Source organism: Marmota monax, unplaced genomic scaffold, assembly GCF_021218885.2.
Source record: "Marmota monax isolate L192 unplaced genomic scaffold, Marmota_monax_Labrador192_F-V1.1 WCK01_AAM20220418_F8-fsc00167, whole genome shotgun sequence".
NCBI classification, from domain to species: domain Eukaryota; kingdom Metazoa; phylum Chordata; class Mammalia; order Rodentia; family Sciuridae; genus Marmota; species Marmota monax.
The window spans coordinates 3,847,370-3,869,059 of NW_026694116.1; the positions used below are offsets into that span (position 1 = coordinate 3,847,370).

At 47.6% G+C, this 21,690-nt stretch overlaps 1 protein-coding gene across 6 annotated transcripts in view; it reads left to right on the top strand.

Annotated features, from left to right (window-relative positions):
- The first annotated feature begins 13,739 nt into the window (after positions 1-13,739).
- Positions 13,740-21,690, top strand: part of Tsc1 (TSC complex subunit 1) — a 55,623-nt gene continuing 47,672 nt past the window's right edge. Inside the window, exon 1 of one of the 6 annotated variants that reach the window (XM_046465709.1) lies at positions 13,740-13,807. The gene's annotated coding sequence lies outside the window, so the exon portion shown is untranslated. Of the gene's footprint in view, positions 13,836-15,091; positions 18,650-21,690 lie in introns of those variants that run through there. The other 5 variants (XM_046465710.2, XM_046465714.2, XM_046465713.2 and 2 more) reach the window with 5 other exon arrangements.

A 21,690-nucleotide genomic window follows, 5' to 3' on the forward strand; every position in this document is an offset into this window, starting at 1 on the left:
ACCTGCAACGTCGTTATTGCAGGTAACGTTACTAAGGAAGTTGTCAATAGCTCCCTAGTACCACTGAACACCCAATCCATATTACACCTTTGTAATTTCCCTGGTTTTCTTTGACATTCTTCTACTTTGCTGTCGGAATCAGGACCCAGACAAGCATCAGGAATTGCATTTGCTTCCCGTTCTTCAGTCTCTTAATAGTGGAACAGCGCCCCCTGCCGCTCCCTTTTGTTACTGCTTCCCTCCTCACAAGAGCCCAGGCCAGTCTAGTAAGAAGGTCCTACATTCTGGATTTGCCTGGTTCCTTCCTGTGGTACTCTTCCACCTATTCCCACATCCCGTATGCTGGAACTCAGGTCTAAAGCTTGATTATGTTCAGGGAAGATTTTTTTTTTTTTTTAGCATATCTGTGTCACAGGGATGCCGTGAGCTTCATAGCATTAGGAGATGCCTAACATCCGGTTGTCCCACCTCAGTGATGCCAAGTTTGGTCCCTTGGTTACAGTGACAGACAGCTCTTTCTGCCATAAAGCTGAGTTCAGAAGCAATCTGTGGGGCAGGACTCAACAGCTGGGCATCCTGTAGTGGACATGCACAGCTGATCCTTGGTGGCACCGATGACTTCATTGGAAGTTGCCAAATGGAGATTCTTCCCATTTTAACAAGCCCTCTAACTTTATTATGTGGCATTTTCTTCTGTAAAGAGGAATTTTCTCTCATTAACTGTGCTAAGTTTAGAGGTGGTTTGTCCTGCAAGGGCTCATGTGACAGAAGCTTCGTCCCCAGTGTGGCAATGTTGAGAGGTGGTGGAACCTTTAACAGTTTGTTTCCTAGACTGAGTTAGTTCTTGGAAGAGTGGGCTGTTACCAGAAGACCAGGACCGGCCCCTCCCTGCTCTCTGGCTTCCTGGCCTGCTCCCTCCTAGAGGCACTCCGGGTGGGAAGCCATCGGCCATGCTGTGATGCAGCCAGGAGGCCCTGGCCAGAGCTGAGTGATGCTCAGCCATGCTCCTGAACCTCCAGCACTGCGAGCCGGGAGCTGTGACTTCAGGAGAAATGACCGTGACCCTGCGTGTGTATGCATGCATGTGTATCTGAGGGTAGGAGCTAAGGAGTGGCACTGGTGTGAAGGGGGCGGAACATATGTGATGTCCTCAGACGGGGCCAAATTCCCAGCTTGGAGTGGGGCAGGTTGTTAGATTGGGGGTTTCTGCCAACCTGATAGGCCAAGGACAGTCATCTAGGGATAGCTGGAATTTACATTTCCCTTGTGATGACTGGGGCCACGTCTCTTCCTGTGTGTAAGACTCCCGTTTCTTTTGCTGTGAACTTTCTGTTCACACCCTTTGCCTGTTTCCACCGAATGATCGGCTCTTCTAAAGTTGGGTTTTTACGAGTTCTCTATGTTAGGAAGGCAGCTTATTATTCAGCTTCTGACGTTGCACATTTCTTTTTGCCACACGAAAGGGTGCTTGGGCTTCGCTCGGTTTTGTTGAGGTCATCTGGCCTCTTCCGCTGCTGCTGACTCTCCCGCTATTTTCCTTAAGGTTTTCTTGGCCCGCTGTCACAGAGAGTTCTCTGGCGCTCTCTCGCAGCACATGCGGGGCTTCACTCTTGCCGCTTGCAGCTCTGACCCATTTGGGGTTTATTCTGGTGTAAAGGGTGAAGTCGAGATAATCTTGTCCTTCTCCAAATGGTCACCGCATCTGCTGCAGGAAGACACAGCTCCAGGAAGACCCCTGCTTGTGTAGGTGGCTGCTTTGCTGTTGGGGTGGCATATGTCACCAGGAAGCTCTAGCACCCAACCAACTGTGTGGTGTGGCCTTACCTTAGACTGCAGTGGAGTCTAGCAAGGCCACGGGGGAGTGAAGCAAGAGGAGACCAGCCGCCCAGGGTTGTTAACTGGGTGGGGGAGCCTGCGCCACCAGGCAGCGGCACAAGTTTCCTTCAGCCACGGCTCATGAGCCCTTCACACCCTCCCCCCCTCCCCGCCGCAGCCAGGGTCCAGCTTCTCATTAGGTCATGGTCCTCCCAGAGGGGCTCTCTTGCCCTGTTTCGTGTGTCCTGCAGCAAATGTGGTCTCGCTTTAGGGCCCTTGCTCACGCTGCTGGGTCCTTCCTGCAGTTCAGCCCGTCTGTCCCCACACCACGTACCAAACTCTTGTTTAAACCAGAAGCAAAGTTCAAATCCCACCCCTGCCAACAAGCTGCCACCTCACTCTGATTTTGACCCCTGTGTCCCAGAGCATGCTTCAGTTTGGCTCTGAGCTAGACCTGACTCCGTCAGTATGGTGGGTCCCTCTCCCACCTTGTCTGCTGGGCCCAAGCCCTTGACAGCGAGTGTAAGGCATTGAATAAGATCCCCCAAAGTCATGTCTGCCCAGACCCCAGATTGTGACCTTATTTGGAGATGAGGTCTTTGAGGGGGTGATCCAGTTGGAAGGTGGTCACACTGGATTAAGGTGAGCCCTAAGTCGGACGGTGGGTATCCTTATAAGAAGAGGGGCACATAAGGGCAGAGCACAGAGGGTGCACCAGGGAGGCCACGTAGTTCTGGTGACCACCAGAAGCTGCAGAAAGGCAGGACAGATGCCTTCAGAGCCTGCAGAAAGACTACCATGTGACATGGGGACTTCTGGAGTCCAGGATCGTGAGTGCATTTCTGTTGTTTTTGGCCACCCACTGCGTGGCAATTTGCCACGGCAGCTCCAGGACACTAATATAGCAGTGACGGTGGCACTCTGCTGAGCATCTGGGTGTCTCTCCCTCGCTGTCCCGGCAGCTCTTCCAGTTTTATCCCCTGCCCTTTCTCCGGGTGTTCAGGTGGAAGCCAGGGCCTCACCCGCGCTGGGCAAGCTCTACCACTGAGCTGCACCGCGGCCCCCTAGGAGTGGGTATCCACGGCATAGGTGTCATCCTCACTTTGCAGATGGGGAAACTGAGGCCTGCAGAGCTACAGCAGGCTACATCCTGGGTTCCAGATCCAGGTTCTGTCCAGCTCAGTCCCCTGTGTCCCTCCCAGAGGGCCTGCTCACGGTGTATCCACCTGGGCCGCTGTGGCCAATTCTCCCAACTCCTTTACCCCATGAGGCCAGCACCCTCCCAGCCTTGGTCTCCGCCTTCACATCACAACGCTGTGTTCTTGTGCAGCTGCCCTGGGGTCTGTCTCTCTGGCTGCTTATTCTGCCAAATGACACCAACCCAGGTTCCCCAGCCCACCTTCCCCTCTGGCACCTTCCAGCTAGAAACCTGGGGTACCTCCTCCTCTTCTCCCAGCCACCCTAGTTTGGGTGTCCAGCTCCTGTCCGGCGAGTGCCACGTCACTTTCCTCTATGGTCTCCCTGCCTGCTAGCCTGGTCCTTCCACCCACTCTCCACTCCCCAGCATGCGTCGACCAATGAGAATCCTTCAAGGGCTCTTCCCTGATCTCACGGTCAAGTTTGAACCCCTGTCCACTGGCACATTAGCTAGAGACTGCGGGCAAGTCCCTTCAGCTCAGAGGCCCCTACACCTCAGGGTCACTCCGTGAGCTCGGAGCCCTCAGGCCACCGCATAGCTGCAGGCTGCCTTGCGCGTAGCCGGCAGGGTGACTGCGCCTTGCTCCTCCGCCTGTGCCTGTGCGCTTCGCCCAGCCTGCTGAGCGGCCCAGGGATTCTGATTTCTGTTTCTGATTTTTCACACAAGCTCTTGCTCCACCTGGAGTGTTCTAATGGAAAGAAACCTCAGCAAGAATGGAGCTGGCTGGGCGTGCTGTCATAACGCCTGTCCTCGGGCTCTCCACAGTGCTCCCCAGGTAGTGTGATACTCACCCCTGAAACTCCGTCTCCTAACCTGGTCTATAAGGTTCTTGTTCCTACTGGGTCCTCCGAACCCCAAGAACAACGTTGGGCCCTGGTAATTCCTCATCCAGTGCTGGCAGTTATGTCATTATAGTGATTAGTGGGTGCCAAAGGTGTGGACTAGAGTGCTGGGGGCCAGAGAAGGACCTGCCCCTCCGCCTGGGGTGTCAGGGCAGCCGGGAGGAGAAGAAGGAGTTTCCCAGGCAACTGTGTGTCAGGGGCTGGGGCTGGGGCTCAGGGGTAGAGCACTAGCCTCACTGGGTTCAATTCTCAGGACAGCATAGAAATAAATGAATAAAATAAAGGTCCATCAACACTTAAAAAATATCAAAAACAAAACAAACAACCACAACAAAAACCTGTGTGCTAAGCCTTGGAATGAAAGCACCCCATGATGATAGCTCCTGATCCAGCCCCCTGCCGGTGGTGCTGTGGCAGGACCCAGAGAATTCCTTCTAATGAATAGGATAGAAAAGATGGTGGAATGTTCCTATGATTTGCCTCTGGTCTGAGCCTGTCCTCCAAGGGTTCATGAGCTGGGGGTTTGGCGGCTGTGAGACTCCTGAGAGGTGGGGCCGAGTGGGTGGGTCACTGAGGTGCTGCCTAGGAAGGGGTTTAGGTAGTTCTCACGCAACCTGAGTTAGCTCTGGAGAGAGGATTGTAATAACAAAAGCACTCCCAGCCCCTCCCCTCACTCTGGATTCCTGCTTCACCATATGATCTCTCCCTCTCTGTCCACTCTCCCAGCATGATGCCCTCTGAGGAGATGTGAAACAGCCAGGGGAACCTTCACCAGACACGTTGTTTGGACTTTTAGCCTCCAAAACTGTGATCTAAATGACCTCTTTTCTTTATAAGCTGTACCACCTCAGGCATTTTGTTATAGTAAGAGAAAACAGACTAAGGGATATTTCCAATATATCATATTTCCAAGGTTAGATTACAATAGACTATTATCCAGTTTGATTGTATTCTCCTGCTCTCTCTGATGGAAGCCAGGGGCCACATTATGAGCACCCTGTGGAAAGGCCCATGTGATAAGGAACTGAGGAAGACCTCCATCCTACAGCCTATGAGGCAAAAACATGTGTGAGGTTGGGAGCAACTCCTTCCCCAGGCAAGCCTCCGGATGACTGCAACCCCAGCTGATATCACAAGGCATCTTTAGCTAGCTAAACTTCACCCATGTCCTGACCCACAGAGACCACTCTAAGCCACTTAGTCTCAAAATTATTTGTTACACAGCAAGAGACAACTAACACATAGGTGAAGGACTTCAACTACACCATTGGTGGTAGGAAGCCGAAGAGGAAAGACCTGAAGCCTCTGTATTGTTCTGGATGAACCCAGGGAAAGGTGGTCCATTTTGAAGGGTGCACTTGGAGAAGTCAGACTGCTGAATCTGAGCGGGGAGGTCTCTAGGATCTGGATGGTGCCTTTAGGATATTTTCCAGGATCTACTGAGCAACTTGCGTCTCCGTGTCAATATTTATATCGTATTCTCAGCTGGGATTTTTCTTACTTTCTGGTCCACTGGTTAAACAAGACTACTCAGAAGGTGATTTTTGTTATATCTGTTTGTCTCCAAAATAAGGTGTTCTTCTTCCAAAGGAAATTGAGTATTATGGCTGCTCAGTAAACCTGGAGAAATACCCTAAAGGCACCTCCCCAGGTAAAGACAGAGAGTTCCAGCTGCTCAGCACCTTCCCCTGACAAATGCAGCAGTCTGACCTCTTCAGCGCCCCCTCGGTGGGTGTAAGAAGCTAAGAAACTTTCTTTTTTAGATTCTTGATATGATGGGTAATTTTACATGCCAACTTACCTGGGCCATGGTGGCCAGATCTGTGGTTAAACATTATTTAGGACGTTTCCATGAGAGTGTTTTTGGATGAGATTAGCATTTAAGTTTGTGGACTTTGAGTAAAGAGAATTTCCCTCCATAATGTGGGTGGGCCGTGTCCAATCAGGTCAAAGTCTGAATAGAACAAAAGACTGACCTCCCTCCAGCAAGAGGGAATTCTTCCTAGATGGCCTGGGCCTTGACCTGCAACAGTGGTTCCTTCCTGGTCAGTAAGTTTGCCAACTTACCCTGCAGATTTTGGATTTGCGAGGCTCCATAACAAGAGATCCAAGTGGCACCTTTCCATGGCCTTCCCAGGGCTCTGGATGTTAGGGGTAAAACATAAAGATACAAAATACATATGTAAAGACATAAGAATGTAAATGTAGAATGTGCCTAACAATATGTTTTATGACAAAGGGTTGAAAAGGCACTTTGATAACCTCAAAAACCCAAACTGAGAGAGTCAAAAAGAAAAAGTGATGCATGTGGTAACATCAAAATTAATGACTTCCCCACTGATGTACAGGAGAGGGAGTTAATAGGTAGATGGGAGACTCAGGGTGCACCTGAAACATCCAGCCAGCAAGGGCCACGTTGGTAGAATACCCTGAAGTCAGCTAGGAAGAGACAGCAACTCCACCCAGAAAAGGGCCAAGAGATAAGAACCAGAAATATGGAGAGAAACAAGACCAGTAAGAGCATGAAGAGGTGCTCCGCTCATTAGGTCAGGGAGGAAATCGAAACGAGAAGGAGACTCACTTTAGCTCTGCTTTACCAAACAGTCAAAGAGCTCGTGCATGTCAAGGTCGGCAGGGGCAAGGACACTGAGTGGGCTTCTCATGGGAATGCAGATGGGGGCAGGCCTCCAGAACACTTTGATGCCCCCCCTTTTTATTGGTCCATTACAGTTGTACATAATGGTGGGATTTGTTACGTATTTGCACGTGATTTAACAATATCCATGACCAACATCATAGCCCACACTCCCCCTTTCCCCTGACCCCTTTCCCTATTCCACTGATCTCCCTTAGATTTTCATGAAAGCCCCCACCTTTCTTTTCCTTTTTACCTCTAGTTTCTGTATATGAGAAAACAACAGGTGACCTTCTGAGTTTGACTTATTTTGCTTAACATAATGTTCTCAAGTTTCAATCAGTTTCCTGCAAATCACATAATTTCATTTTTCTTCATGACCAAATAGAAATCCATTGTGCAAATACACCACATTCTCTTTGTCCGTCCACCCACCGAGGACACCGCGGCTGGCTCCAGGGTTTGCCGCTGTGAACCCAGGTGTGCATGGACCACAGAGCATCATGACTTCAATTCTTCGGAAAAAATACTGAGGAGTGTCACAGCTGGGTCACATGGTGGTCCATGCCTAGTCTTTTGAGGACCTCCACACTAGTTTCCACAGTGGCTGCACTAACTTAAATCCCACCAACAGGATGAAAATGTTCCTTTCCCCCCATCTCCTCTCCACCTCTCCACCTCTCCACATTCATTACTCTTTGTATTCTTTGTATTCGGCCATTCTGACTGCAGTGAGATGCAATCTCAGCGTAGCTTTGATTTAATTTCCTTAATTGCTGTAGTGTTGAACATTTTTCATATATTTGTTGGCCTTGATGGTGTATCTTAATAGTAAGTCCACACACCGAGACCAGGTTCATCTCTAGTTTTATATCCCAAAGACATTCTCAGCTGAACCCATAAGAGGACAAGCACAGTGATGTTATCTCAGTGTGGCTTCTGATGGCACCATGGGAGGGCGGAGGGTAGATTACGTGAGATTCACACCACCGAGTCGCTGTCAGCAGTTAGAAGTTGCTGACCAGATGAACACAGAGTAACAGGGACAGACTTTCTTTTTTTTTATTTTTTATTTTTTTTTTGAGAGAGGGAGAGAGAGAGAGAGAGAGAGAAAGAGAGAAATTTTTAATATTTATTTTTTAGTTTTCGGTGGACACAACATCTTTGTTTGTATGTGGTGCTGAGGATCGAACCCGGGCCGCACGCATGCCAGGCGAGCGCGCTACCACTTGAGCCACATCCTCAGCCCCAAGGGACAGACTTTCAAGACATCACGCCAAGCGGGGAAATGAACCAAGAGAAAGATTTCTATCCATAACATAATTCCATTAATTGACACCCACCCCACACACACTTATGGACTGTGCAAGGACACAGACAGACAAAAGGATACGTCTCATGCGTCAGATGGTTGCTTATGAGAGAGGGGGAATTAGATGTGGAGGATGGGAGTGAACGCATGCATAAAAATAAGAGCCCTTTCATGAACCACGGCTGATGGAGCCTAGCCCCTGCTCTTGGCTGAATTTATCCCCTGAACTTTCACATGTTGAAGTCTTAACCCACAGTTCCTCAGTAACGTTGAGATGTGATTAGTTAGGATGAGATTGTACCAGGATTGGGTGGGCCCCCAATTCCTTACGACGGGTGTCCTTATAAAAAGGAGACGTTTGGATACGGAGGAGCACCAGGGAGCACCGTGTGAATGTGGAAGTGATGTGACGCAAGCCAAAGAACACCAAATACTGCCAGCAAGCCACGGGAGGCATTTGAGAGGCAGGGAGCAGATTCCCCCTTGCAGCTCAGAACCATATATGTGATCTCGGACTCCTGGCCTCCAGCCTGGGAGACAAAGAGTACATGTCGTTAAGTCACCGGGCCGTGTACTTTATCATGGCAGCTCTCGAAAATTAATACTGCCCCCAAAATCCGGCCTAAGTAAGCAAAAGAGCCCCTGTCCTCAGCCAGATGCACCTTGCCTCATATGTCTACTTCACTGAGGGGTGCAGCCGCACGGCCCCCACGGAGGAGCCCTGGATTCCAACGCTCTCTTCGCCCTCAGCTCCCTCTGGGGGCTCTTCCATCTCACCTTTGGTGCCAACGTCCCTGGATTTTCATTTTATTTTTCCCCTTTAATTACCCTGCACTAATTATACATATGTACGGGGTGGGGAGGGGTATTTCAGTATGCACTGCTCCGGGATTTTGACCTTGACCCAGAGATGTTTCAAGAGACCACATTGCCATCCCACTACCTGGGGGTGGCAGAACATGAGCACCTGGTGGGAGACAGGCCCACCCACATGATCTCAGGGAGAGGGAGTTAGGTTGAAGGAACAGAGGTGGACGTGGGCTGGGCTGAGCTCACAGCAGGGGTCCTTAGGCAGCTGGAGGCCCTGAGAAGGCTGGCTGGTAGAGGCTAAACTGGAGTTCAGTCTTGGAGAAAGAACAGGAGTGACCGGGTGAAGAAGAAAGGACATTGTTCTGACCACCACCAGCCTTGTTTGGTCACCAGGAACGGAAAAAGGTGCTAATAAAAGTGAAATGGATTGAAAAGATATAGAAGCACCTTCCAGGCTGAAGCAGGAAGGACAGCCAGGTCCCTTGGGCTGTCCTTCCTCCTCAGGGGCCTATGTTGCATCACATCTGCCCCCTTCTGGTCTGGGCACATGGCTTCCCCAGCAAGACTCTTGACAGTTTACCCTCTGCTGTCCAGGGTGCTGAGGGGACCTGACTGGATCCAACTCCACTTGACCCCCAGGGACCAACATTGTTTGGCCTTGTCACACAAACCCAGGCAGGAGTGTTATATGTGGTCTGCATTCCCTGGATAATGTCCCAGGAGCTGCACAAACTTACAAGCCTCAACCAACTCTGGCTCTTAGCCTTGGGATCTCAGTGCAAAATTCTCAAGAAGACTCTGGCTGGCTTGGGAGATGTTTTCAGACCAATCCAGGTCCAATCAGGTATGTATGCACAGCTATGTGAGACCGTCTATGAATTTGGAGTGGTTCACAGTGGGTACCCCAGACCATGGGCAGATCCTCTTAGAATTAATTGGCTGTAGCTGTTAGGATCTTGGTGGAAACCAGCAGCATCCTCAGTTGGACAATTTAAAAGACAAAGGTATGAGCAGCTTCAGAAACACCAGAGATGATGATATACCTGGGGAGTAGTGACACAGGACACTATGATCACATCCAGGTATTGAGAGTAAGGGGAGGGCCACACATGGGGGCACATACCTATAATCCCAGTGGCTCAGGAGGCTGATGCAGGAGGCTTATGAGTTCAGAGTCAGCCTCAGCAACTCCGCAAGCACCTGTTTCTCAATAAAATACAAGAAAGGGCTGGGGATGTGGCTCAGTGTTGACGTGCCCCTGGGTTAAATCCCTGGTACTGAAAAGGAGTAAGGGGAGGGAGTCCCTGCTAACACACAGGGTAAGCCAGGTCAGGTGCAGGATCTGTGGACCACAGCTGGCCAGGTAGGACAGCTCCTTCTTCCTCCTCTGAGCCCATCTCACTTTGGTCAAATGCAACAGGAAGCCAAAGGTTTGGCAGTGGAGGGGAGCCCAGAGAAAGAAGGACCAATGGAGAGTGACTGGCACAGGAGGATGAGGCTGCCTGTATGAAGTGGAGACAGCCTGAGAAGGGCAGGCATGAAGCTTCTAGGTGTCCAGGGCACTGGGGGACATGGTGCTGGACAGCAAGAGGAGAGGTCAGGGCTGCAAAGGGGCTTGGTCTTGATTCTGCAGATGTGTGGTCACTGAAGTCAGGGAGACTGGCCAGGAGCTATCATGCAGACTGCTGAAAGCTGAAGCCAGAGAACATTCAAATGGATGAGCTTCAGGCACTGGGTGGGGGGATGTTTCTAATGCTGTCCTTCCGGAGGCCTCCCAGTCCTGTTCATCCTTCCAGAAGGCCTTTTGTTCAGAAGGGACACAAACCTATGGAAGCCAGCATCAGCTGAAATAATTATTGCTTTGTGGAAGTTGGAAAAACAAGATAAAGTTGGTCTCAGGGACTCCAGAAATGCAGGAGCCAGCATCTGCTCTTCTCTTTCCATCTCTCTCCTCCTTTTTGGCCTGAGGATAAGCTTAGCAGGTGCTCTACCATTGAACCACACCCTCCAGTCCCTTCATCCCTCTTGTCTCAGTGTCTCCTTTCTCTTTGTGCCAGGGTTCTCATATAGCTCCATATGGTACCGGGGAAGGGAAAGGTCATGGCTTCCTCATCCCAGTTTGGTGACCCCCCAGAGAAAGAGAGAAATCTCTTCTAGTGTCTATATATAAAGACCCAGGGAAGCATTCCAGTTGGCTGTGCTCAAGTCACGTGACCAACAGTGGGCCAATCTCTTTGCTAGGTGATGGGATTGGCTAGGCCTAGTCCAGGTTCTGGGGCCTGGGGCAGCACTGTGACTGTCGGGTGAGGAACTGGGGAAAGGCAATGTACCTCCTCAGAGGGGGAGGGAGAGATGCTGCAGACAAGTGCAACAGTGTCCACAGTCAGCAATACCTACCAACTGGAGGCCCCTGCTATGGGAGACTCTGGGCTGATGTGGAGAAGGAGGGGGTGTGAGTAACATGTATTCCACAAGTGACAAAATTCAACCTCAGAGAAGACAAAAATATCAGGCATCTCAGATGGGTAAGAGCAGGTAGCAGGGCCTTCTTCAGGCTTCTTCCCTTCCTCTTCTCACTAGCCCTTGGCAGTCCATATTGAGGTAACAATTGCCATTCTTCTTCCAAACACTGTATAAACAGTAACAATGTATTTACAGCCCCCCTGAGAGCCAGCTGCTGATGAGCTCTGTGCATCCCTGCTCCCTTACAGGGGGAGTGAATTCCAGCAGGATGTCATGGAGCCAAGTAAGGTGGGGTAGAGAGCCGGGGCTCCAGGGTCAGCACTCTGGAGCAGTGCCTGAGCCCTCCACCCGACTCCTCAATAACCTTAATTCTCCCAGCCACTGGTGGCCTCAGAAATCTCTGAACAAACTTGAATGCCAGCACTGGTGAGTATGCAAAGGCAGTATCTCTTCCTGTGATCTGGTTTACAGACCTGTGGAACTGAGAGCACGTGGATCCTTCCCCCTTCCAGAAGGACCATGCTTGGGTAGCTACAAGAATTGGCAGATCAACTCCAGAGACTGTTGGCCGCTGGTGGTGAGCAAAGCTAACAATAAATCTGACATGGATGGAATCGGCTCTGCACTAATTACATCTTAATCTCTCATTGAATCTGCCCCAAGTGCCCATTATTATCACCCTATGTTGCAGGTGAGGAGACCAAGGCTCACTGTTACCATGAGAGCAGAAACTGAGATAGGAATTTGGGAATAAAGGGAGAAATACTGAGTCTCAAAGGAAGTGCCCAGAAACCCCTGGAATGCAGGAGACACTCACGAACGACTGAAATGCAGAGCACCCATGCAGAATGGCAGCTCCTGAGCACATGCCTTGGTCCAGGCCCTTGTAACCCATGAGGGGAATGTGCAAGTACAGGGAACACTGGCGTGCAGTCACGTAGCTCTACCTGGCTCACCCTGTAGCCAGACCCTAGCAATAATCCCTCTATGAATATTCATCTCCACACCAACAGGTTGCTGTCTCTCCTCTCCATCTGAAGACTGCCCACATTTTCCCTCGGATATGTATCTACTCTCCTAAATAAACCTGTATGTCTTTGAATGGTGCATGCCGAAATTCTTTTCCATCAGGTGTGTCAAGAACTGGGCTGGTCCTGAGTTTCCCCTTCTCTCTGGTAACTCCCTGGACACTTTTTCCAAGCCATCTCTCTTCATGTGACAAAACTTGTATTCAAACTGCTTTGAATCTAGAGCTCTTGGCTTTCCTCAGCTGCCTGTGTAACTGTGTTGGACCATGGACTCCCCAGCTCAGTTTCCACCTTCCTCATAAGCCTTCTGGAGAAAGCTTTATAATCTGATTCTAAAGGGTGTCCACTGCTCAAAGTTCCCCCATGAGGTTTGGGAGTGGGTGGGAGGGGGAAAATGAGGGCTGAGCTCTGCTCATTGGGACAGTGGGCCCAGAGGGGGGTGTACTTTTCTAATTCCACAAGGGCACCAATCCCACCAGCACTAGCCCTTCCCTGGACCACCCTGACTTTTCAGAATTCTGACAGCATCCACTGTGCTGGCCACTTCCCCATCTCACTCCTTAATCACATGCCAACGTGTGTTGTGACCTAGTTGGTTTCCATGTTATTCCAATCACTCACTCCATTTGTTTGCTGAAGGCTCTCGCTTCTTTGGTTCTCTCTGTCTGGAATGCCCTTTCTTCCATTTTTGTTCTTTAACACCCAGCCTGATGCCCACTCCACAAAGCCTTTCAGATACCACAGCTAGACTCTGCCCTGCCTTGCTCTCTGCCCCTCTAGGCTTTCATCCTGCCCCCTGCCTCCTAGGGACCATCACCCACTAAGTACCTATTAGACGTGGGGTCCTATGCTAAACGCTTCCCATGCTGTATCTCCTGGATCCCCCACTTCGTGAATATTGTGCCCATTTCAGTGAAAGAAACGGAAGCTTGGGCTTGTCACCGCGAGGAGTAGCAGAGCTGGATACAAATCAAGGTCTGTGACTTGAAGGCTGCCTCCTTTTACTAGGGCTGTTTTTTTCTGGTGTCACAAGTAGGTAAGTGTGAAGTGTCGGTAACATGATGGCACAAGCCAGAGTGGTTCTCCGCAGAGACACAGCGCCGCGCTTTTGCAAATATTCTGCAAAAGAAAGAGAGATTGCAACCCCCACCCCCACCCTATGGCTCAAGAGCAGGCCTTTCACCCACGCGGGCCGCAGAGACAGGTCGGGGAGCAGGACCGTGGCCCAGAGCCGCGCGCAGGAGAACCCCAGACCACCGAGCGCACTACAAGCAGCAGCGCGCCACGCCCGCCGGCCGGCTTGTTTACGCCTCGGCCGGCGTCACGTGAGCGCCCCGCCCGCTCCGCCCCCGGCGCCGCGTGGCTCCTCCCGTCGCGCCGGGCCTTCTTTCGCCTCCTTCGGAGTCACAAGATCTCTCGGCCGCCTCCCTTTGGGATCCTTCCGCCGTCCCCGCCCCCTGCACTGAAAACGCTCCTTGGTCCTTTTCAGCAGCAGCCCGCAGCCTCAAAGATGAGCGCAACGGCCCGCTCCATCGGCGGCGCTGCGGTTCTCGGCCGCGCGTCGCTGGTTTCGGGTGCGAGGCGCAGCCCGGCTGGGGACTCTTTTCCGTGGCGGAGGCTTCCGGCGTCCGTGGACGTTTCACGCCAGGGGGAGGTGCTGCGCGTCCAAGATGGCGGCGCCCTGTAGGCTGGAGGGACTGTGAGGTAAACAGCGGCGGGGGAGGAGAGGTGGGTGAGTATGGGGGCGTCCGCTGTTCCTCTCGCGTAGAGCTCCTCGGGGCGGCCCTGGTAGCTCGGCCCCCGTCGGGGAAGCCCCGGCGCGTTGAGACAAGGGGCGCGCCGGCTGGGTGTGGGGGGCCTGGGCCGGGGCTACGGAGCGCCCTCCGCTCCCTCTCTCTGCGCGGCCGGTCCCCGGGGCCCGGCCGGTCCCCGGGGCCCGGCCGGGGCTGGCGGGATCCCCGAGGAGGTGAGATGGGCCCGGCCGCTGGGTGGGCTGCACGCGGCCTGGTGTGCGGAGGGCAGCCGAGGCGGCGTCGGGCCGGCCCTGCTCGGTGGGCGACAGGTTGCCGCGGGCGCGGAGGGCGGGGGAGGGACCCTCAGCCGCTGGGGCCAGGCCGGGCCGGGCCGGGCCTGGCCTGGCTGGGGCGGGTCCTGGGCCTCAGAAGATGACCCGGACGGGGCGGAGAAGAATGAATGGAGGCCGCTCGTGGGCATCCAAAGCTGCTCTGCGCACCGGGCTCCGCCAAAATTTGCATGACCGCAGTGCCTAGCTCCGGGTATGCTCGTGGGTGTTTAATTGACGGTGGAGGACAGTTACCTTGAGGTCCGCAGAGGTGATTCTTAGGCGACAGCTATTCGCAGAACCGCTCATTCATTCATTCGAGGAACTGGTGGAGCCTGCAGTCAGACACCTCTTGGAATTAAAGCGCTTTCTTTGTTGCCTGCTAAAGAGTTTTGCTTTCTGTCTTTTGGGTTTGGGATGAGGGAGACTTCGGAGGGGGCGCGGACCTCTAACTCCTAACAGCAGCTAAAATTTGTGGGTTGCTGACTGTGTGCCAGGCCCTGTAAAGTGCTTTGCAGTCACCATCTATTTGGTTTTGCTCAAAGGAAGAGGCGGTTACTATAAATACCTCTAGTCCTCTCAGATGGAGAAACTGAGGCCAGAGTAGGTTGGGGTAACTTGTCCAAGGTCATACTCCTTAGTTTGAGCGAGGACTGGAACTGAGGTCTGACGGATTTCGAAGACATGACTCTTTTATTTGACTGCTAAAGCTGGTCTGTCATTAAGTGATTAGAATTAATCATTTGGTCAAGGTGTGTGTGTCTTTCGTTTTGAAGGGGGGTGCACTTGGCTTATATGCCTTATGCTTTTGTTTCTGATAGTGTTGTGCCTGTAAACTTGCTACTCTAAATTAGGCTGGAAAGTATTTGGTATTTTTTAAACCTGATGTATTTATGGCAAGAAGTCCTGCTATAATCCTTGCTTTTTTTTTTTTTTTTTTTTTTTAATAGAAAGTGTGGAAATAGCACTTCATTTTACATAGAGTAAGCTGTAAAAGTACTAAAATAGAATAATACTCCTCTGAGATATTTTGATTTATGATTTGGGGATCAACTTGGAGTCATCTGAATTCAAACATGCTGGAAAGTGGAGCAGTAAATTTCAGGAAGCATTACAAACCTAATCTTATGGGAGCCTTTGATTTGCTGAACAGCCACCTGTGATTCTTAAGTTGAGCATTCCTGAGGAAACCTGGAATATGCAAATATAAAAACTGATTTAGGGTTTTGAAGGGAAATATACCTATAACAGTCGTGCATCAGGCAAATGAGGCTCCTCAGAAACACTGAACCATTCTTTATTATTGCCCTGGGGAGCTGCAGAATCTTCCTCTAACCACTTTGTGTAAACTTAAGGGGTATTTATGGGAGATGTAAATGGAAAATATCCTCTTACCAAAGTTAATATCTTATCCAAAATACTCTTACATCACGTGCCTGCATGATGTAAGCTTTCTTTGCTTCATGCATTTCCTGGTGTCATAAACACTTGGTGTGTTCCTAAATTTCTGGTTGGAAAGAAGGCTACTAGCCTTCTTGCATGTTTTAATTAAACAGGGGTATCTCAAACCCTGTGACTCCGTTGTACTCTTCGTTCACTGGGTGAGTGAAGACATCTGTCACTGCTGCTGTTGTATAATTTAGGGCCTTCTGAGCATGCTTGGTTCCAGTCATGAGATGAAATTGAGCAGCCTCAGTAGGTAAATCTAACATATACCTGTTTGTGTAGTGTTTACAGAATAACGAAAATGCCATGAACAAGGAATCTCAAAATGCACTGAATCTCAAAGCACAGGTATCCGACCTGTGTAGGTAGACCTACAATGTTCAGTCTTTGAGGACACCCCGTCACTGGGAACATTTTGGAAGAAGACTAATTCTCACATACACCGGAAGTTGATGACCTGATGACTACGGGCTTAAAGCATCAGTTTGACCGTTTTCTTTTCATTTATAATTTATTGCAGAGGCATTTCTTAAAATAGCCAGCCTCTGGTGTGTGTAATGGTGGATGAGTTTTGGGCTCTGAATTAGAGCTTATTTGAACTTAAAGTTCTGTTTTCTTTCCAAGTTTGTGAGGCTACAGGTATGTTTGTTTCCAGGTTCCAGTGGCATGATGGACTACAATTATTTTCTCCTGGAGTTAACTGGATATTCTTGGATGCCAATGAGCCAAATACAGCAATATATCAATATTTCAAGCTTTTCTAAAGAGTCAAAACGTATTCAACTTAGCAGGTGGCACATGCTTGTCATCCCAGCCACTTGGGAGGCTGGGGCAGGAGGATAAGTTCAAGGCCGGCCTCAGCAACTCAGTGAGGCCCTAAGCAACTTAGTGATACCCTGTCTCATAATTAGAAAATAAAAAGGCCTGGGGATGTAGCTCAGTGATAGAAAGCCCCTGAGTTCAATTTTCAGTACTACAAACAAAACAAAAAACAACAGCAACAAAAAAACTTTTAAAAAGTTATTTAAGTTCTCTGAGCCTCAGTTTCTCCATCTGTGAAGGAAGAGTTGGACTGTAACTAATGAGTATCTGTAAGTCTAAATTTCTGGAATTTAAAAGTCATTTTGGCTTCAGCTAAGCATTCCAACTAAATCCATGGACTCAAAGTGTCAATAGTTGTGTAATAATCAAGTGAATGGAGTGCAGTGGCACGTGCCTGTAATCCCAGTGGCTCTGGAGGCTGAGGTAGGAGGATCGCAAGTTCAAAGCCAGCCTCAGCAACTTAGCAAGGCCCTATCTCTAAATAAAATATAAAAAAGGGCTGCAGATGGTACCTCTGGTATTGAAAAAGAAAAAAAAAATCAAATGAATTGGTGACTTTTAGCTCACTTGATAGGTATTTATTCTTTATATCATAGTATTTTTAAAAAGGCGATTCCCTATGAATTCTTTATATTATAAAACTCTCTTTGAAGAATTGGTTTCATTTGTATTAGTTTTGTCGTTTCAGTAGCTGTAGGCATGAAAGAAAAGTATACTCAGTAGCATTCTAATTTGTAGTTGTTTGCATATGTGTGTATATATTAATGTACAAATGTACGCACTCAAACACTGAGCTTTTTAAAACTCAGGTCATCAGTTGATAACTAATATAATTTAGTTTGCATGAAATACTTATTTTTTCCATTTAAGTTGGTTTGAAGAAGCCTTCCAATAGCAGTTGGAGATTATTCTTTCTCTGATTTACTACTTAAACGTACAGGCACTAAAAATTTATAATTTAATGTCCTTTTTTAATGGGATAGGATAAAAATTCATAATATATATTTAAATAAAAAGTACATGATCTCAGGACTTCGTTAGTTTCTTGTTGGCTATTGTGGAATTCTAACTTGTCTTGTATAGAGGAAAAGAGGGCAACAGAATATATTTTAAGTTTGAATGTGTTCAGATTGACATCTAGTGAGTAAAGTGCCTTAATAAAGCAGCTTTGATTAAGTCAATCTGTGAAGTAAACATATGGCTTTAGAGGACTATGTTGGAGCAACAAGATGGTTGTGCCTGGAGTTGGTGATGTGGTAGAAGGTGCTGGGAAGAAGAGATGTGGTTCCCTTCCCAGTCTACTGTCATCAAGACCGTGCGATCTGCATCTTTCACAGAACATAGTGACAAACTTGGAAGTGTATCCATTTTAAATTATAGAATGATTTTTATTGGTCTTTCAAACACAAGGTGTTAAATGGATAGACTGCTACATGCTATGTACTCAGCAATACATTTTGTTTAGTAGTATGTTGTTACAAGAGAGATTAAATAGAGTGCTTATGTGCCAAACATTGTGCTAAGCTTTTTACATGTCTAATCCTGTTTACTCTTCATACAGCCTTAAGAGGGCAGGGTAAGAAAGGAATTGAAGGCTTAGGGGATATGAAGTAAGTTGCCTAAGGTCTCTTACTCAGTGACAGAGCTGAGATAGGAATTGATTGGTGGACTCCAGAATCCCAGTGTTTAATCTTGCACTGTGATAAACTATCTGATCTGTTCATCTCCTAATTAACTCAGAGGTCAGTGGTTTTTAATTTTTGTGGGGGCAGGTTTTATTTCTTCTAAAAATCTATAAAAAGCTATGTCCCTTCCTCTACCCTTTGTGTCCCATTACCACCAAAAAATGCATACGAACGTGGAATTTTGGATGTAATGTCAGAGACTTAATGAACTCAGCTTAAAGCCTAGCCAGTGATTTTGGATGGATTATTGCTTTTAAAAAAGGACCTGAGCTGTATGAAACAGGTTTCTTTAAACCAGTAGGTAGAAAGGCTTAAGTCTTTTCAAAGTGAACTTGTGTGTTATTTGTGTCACCAACCATCTTACTAAACTTTCGTAGTGGAAGATTTTTTACACTTTACTGGAAAATTCAACCTTAGATGCCACAGTAAAAGAGAAGTGAAGAACTTGGATATACAACCTGCAAGGTGCTTCTCAGGCTTGGCATTCAGTCTGTTTCTTTGCACCTGGAAGAATTCTATTAGTTTCCCAAGGTTTGTGTATATTTTTTTCCCTTTTGAGCTTCAAAGCAGATGTGAATGAATGAATGATGTTTCTTTCCTTCTTCCCTCTGTCTTCTTTGTAGGCCAGTGATTCTTAATCATAGTGGGCATCAGAAGCACCTCAAAGCCTTCGCTCCCTCAGTTTCTGATTCAGAAATCTAGGACAGGGCCCCAAAATTTGCATTTCTAACGAATTCCCAGGTGATGCTGATGCTGGTGGTGTGAGAACCACTGTTCTAGACTGTCAAACCTGGTGCCTTTCTACCCTAAAATATTTCTATTTTGATCCTATAAACTTGAAACCTACAGAAGCCTTAATTCTGACATGGTGACTTTATGAAACATACATGATATCTCTCTGGCTGTATTTTTGGTATATAATTTTATTCATGCTAATAGAAAATCAGGATGTAAGTAATATTATTGGAAGAGATGCACCTTACCAAAATCTGGACCCGCAGGTACATTGCTAGAGGATTCATCACCTTTGGAATAAGACATGAACTTTAGTGAACAGTCTGTCAAGGTGCCAAAGGACAGAAATTTTGCATAGAGAGTCTGGCAAATTGGAGCTCTCCTGCCCCAGCTCCTGTGACCTTGAGAAGAGAGTAACTGCTGAGACAGTTTAAATTGTTCTTGCCTACACATTCTGGCACCTTTGGCCATCAGCTGTTTTACTCTCGAATACTAAGTGCAGCAGATTTCTTGCCCCGTCTTCCAGTATTTTCTACCCCTTCTTATCTGTGCATCCATAAGAATAAAAAATTGGACCAAGTATTTTACCATTAGTGCATTAGTGCTGAAGGCAACTTGGTTCAATTGTTAGAATATTACTCTAAGAAATCACCTGAGAGTTCACGAACCAGAGCTGAACATAAATACAATAGTGTAATGTTTCTGCTCTATCTAGACTGTACTTTTATGATGCAGTAGTCCATTTGTATGTGAATCTGTGTGAATTGTCTTTGGATTCTTGAAGCTAAAAACTTGAATATAGGAAACAAGTTAAAGTGAAGAAATACCTACCTTCACATATCTGCAGTTGCCTTTGTATATTATAGACAAATGTGTACAAAACTCTCTTAGGTGATTTGATATGCAGTTACCTCTTTTATGTCAGTCACAGTCCTCGGGAAGCCTGGGGATTAGTTTTCTAGGCCACACATCACAACACTGGTTTTCCAAATATCTGAATATTCAGCTCATAATTTCAGCTAGAATACTTACTAAAGGCATTTAGGTGCCTGCCGCTAGCATTTCATAAAGTTATTCCTAGCTCTTAGCCCTTGTAGCACTCATAATGCATCTTGTCTAGGGCAGGTACAGATTCTGCTCATGACAGCTGTGGCTTTTACTCTGAAGTACACGTGTAATCCCAGGCATATAAGCTATCTATCTACAAGCACCTAAAGAGTGAAATTAATTATATTAACTGTGAAAACAAACGGACCTGTATGTTCCTTCTGTTTAATTGAAGAATACCAAAAGCATGGAGCCTTCATCTTTCCCCTCAAACCTGCTCTGTATTCAAAAAGACTGCTTATAGGAGTGAAGTTACAATGTTTCATATAGGTGAGAACATAACTTTTGGAGCAGATAGCAAAAAGGGAGAAACCTAGATTTTGGGATGTTTCTTTTTTCATTTGGTTTTGGAAGAATGAGAGTTGATGTTATTATGTTCTAACAGGTGTTAACATCAATATCCCTCACTTCCAGGTAGGTTCACACATTATATCTCACTTCATTGATCTGAATGCTGGTACCCAGTAGTACCCCCGAAGGGCAGGGTGTATATATAAGTGAATAAATGAACATTTAAAATATAAATAATGGTGACAGCATGAAGAATTATGTTGGTTAAGTCCCATTACTTTTTTTTTTTTTTTTTAATTGTGATGATTAAGATGTTGAGTCTTAGTATTGAGCACTGGAGAAAACCTTGTTTGCTTTCCACTGGTAGTTACTTTATCTTGCTCAGGAATCTTGTCTGGGCAAGGTCTCATCTTGGTGTATGCTAATTTTACCCTTGCCTTAGATATTTCTTTTCAGGTTAAAGATCCAATTGGGATTAATTGTAAGAGGAAGTCAACATGACTCCCTGCTAACAGCAGATTTAAAGATTCTGAGATGAGAGGACACAGCACCAGTTGCAGCTCTCTGACTTGGTGGAGCAAGGGTGGCCAGGCTGATTCCTCTGAAGTGCTGGCCAGCCTGCAGCAGTGGCCTTACATGCTTGCAGGGATTTCTGAGGACCATTGGCATGAAGGTCCTGAATGTGCTCCACATGGAACTATTATTACCCTGTCATTGTTATAGAGTTGCTTTGTCCTCCTGTTTGACTTTGATCAGGATTTTAAATCTTAGAGTTTGTTTCTAGAATCTTCTGTGTTCAGTGCAATTGGTGTATATAGTATATGAGGCCCCTCTTCCATTCTGTATATTTAGCCTGAGAATGGTGATCAAAAAGTTAATGAGATATTAAGGACCTGAACTTGGTATTTTTGCCTCTTGTATGCCAAGATAGGCCTCAGTGTCCTAAACAGATGCCCTTTGTCCTCAGTGGAATTTACAGTCTTGTGGATCAGATCATTTCTAAACATAATTGAAGGGCTAATATTTTTCAAATAGACTGGAGTGTATTTATATATACTCATTTAACATGAATAATGAGATAATTTGACAGAAAGTAGGGTAAAAAGAGGAAGAAAGTTGAGAAATAGCTGTTCACAAGTATTTTATGCCTATCAGAAGGATTAGATTTAGTGCTGCTTAAAGGCAGAATTAGGCTTTATTTATCTAGGAAATATTCTAACTCTTAATCATTCAGTCAACAAGCAGACACTGTGGTAGCTCCTAGAGTATTGAATCAGCTATAGTTTCTTCAAAGTGCAACTTAAATTTTTCCAAAAACGAATTCCACATATTAATTGGGCTGCAGTAAGGGACATAAGACCTAGTCTGGAGGTGGGAGTTGGGGAAGACGAGACCTAGGCAGGCTTCTCTGGTGAAGTAAGTGTTTAAGTTGATACCTT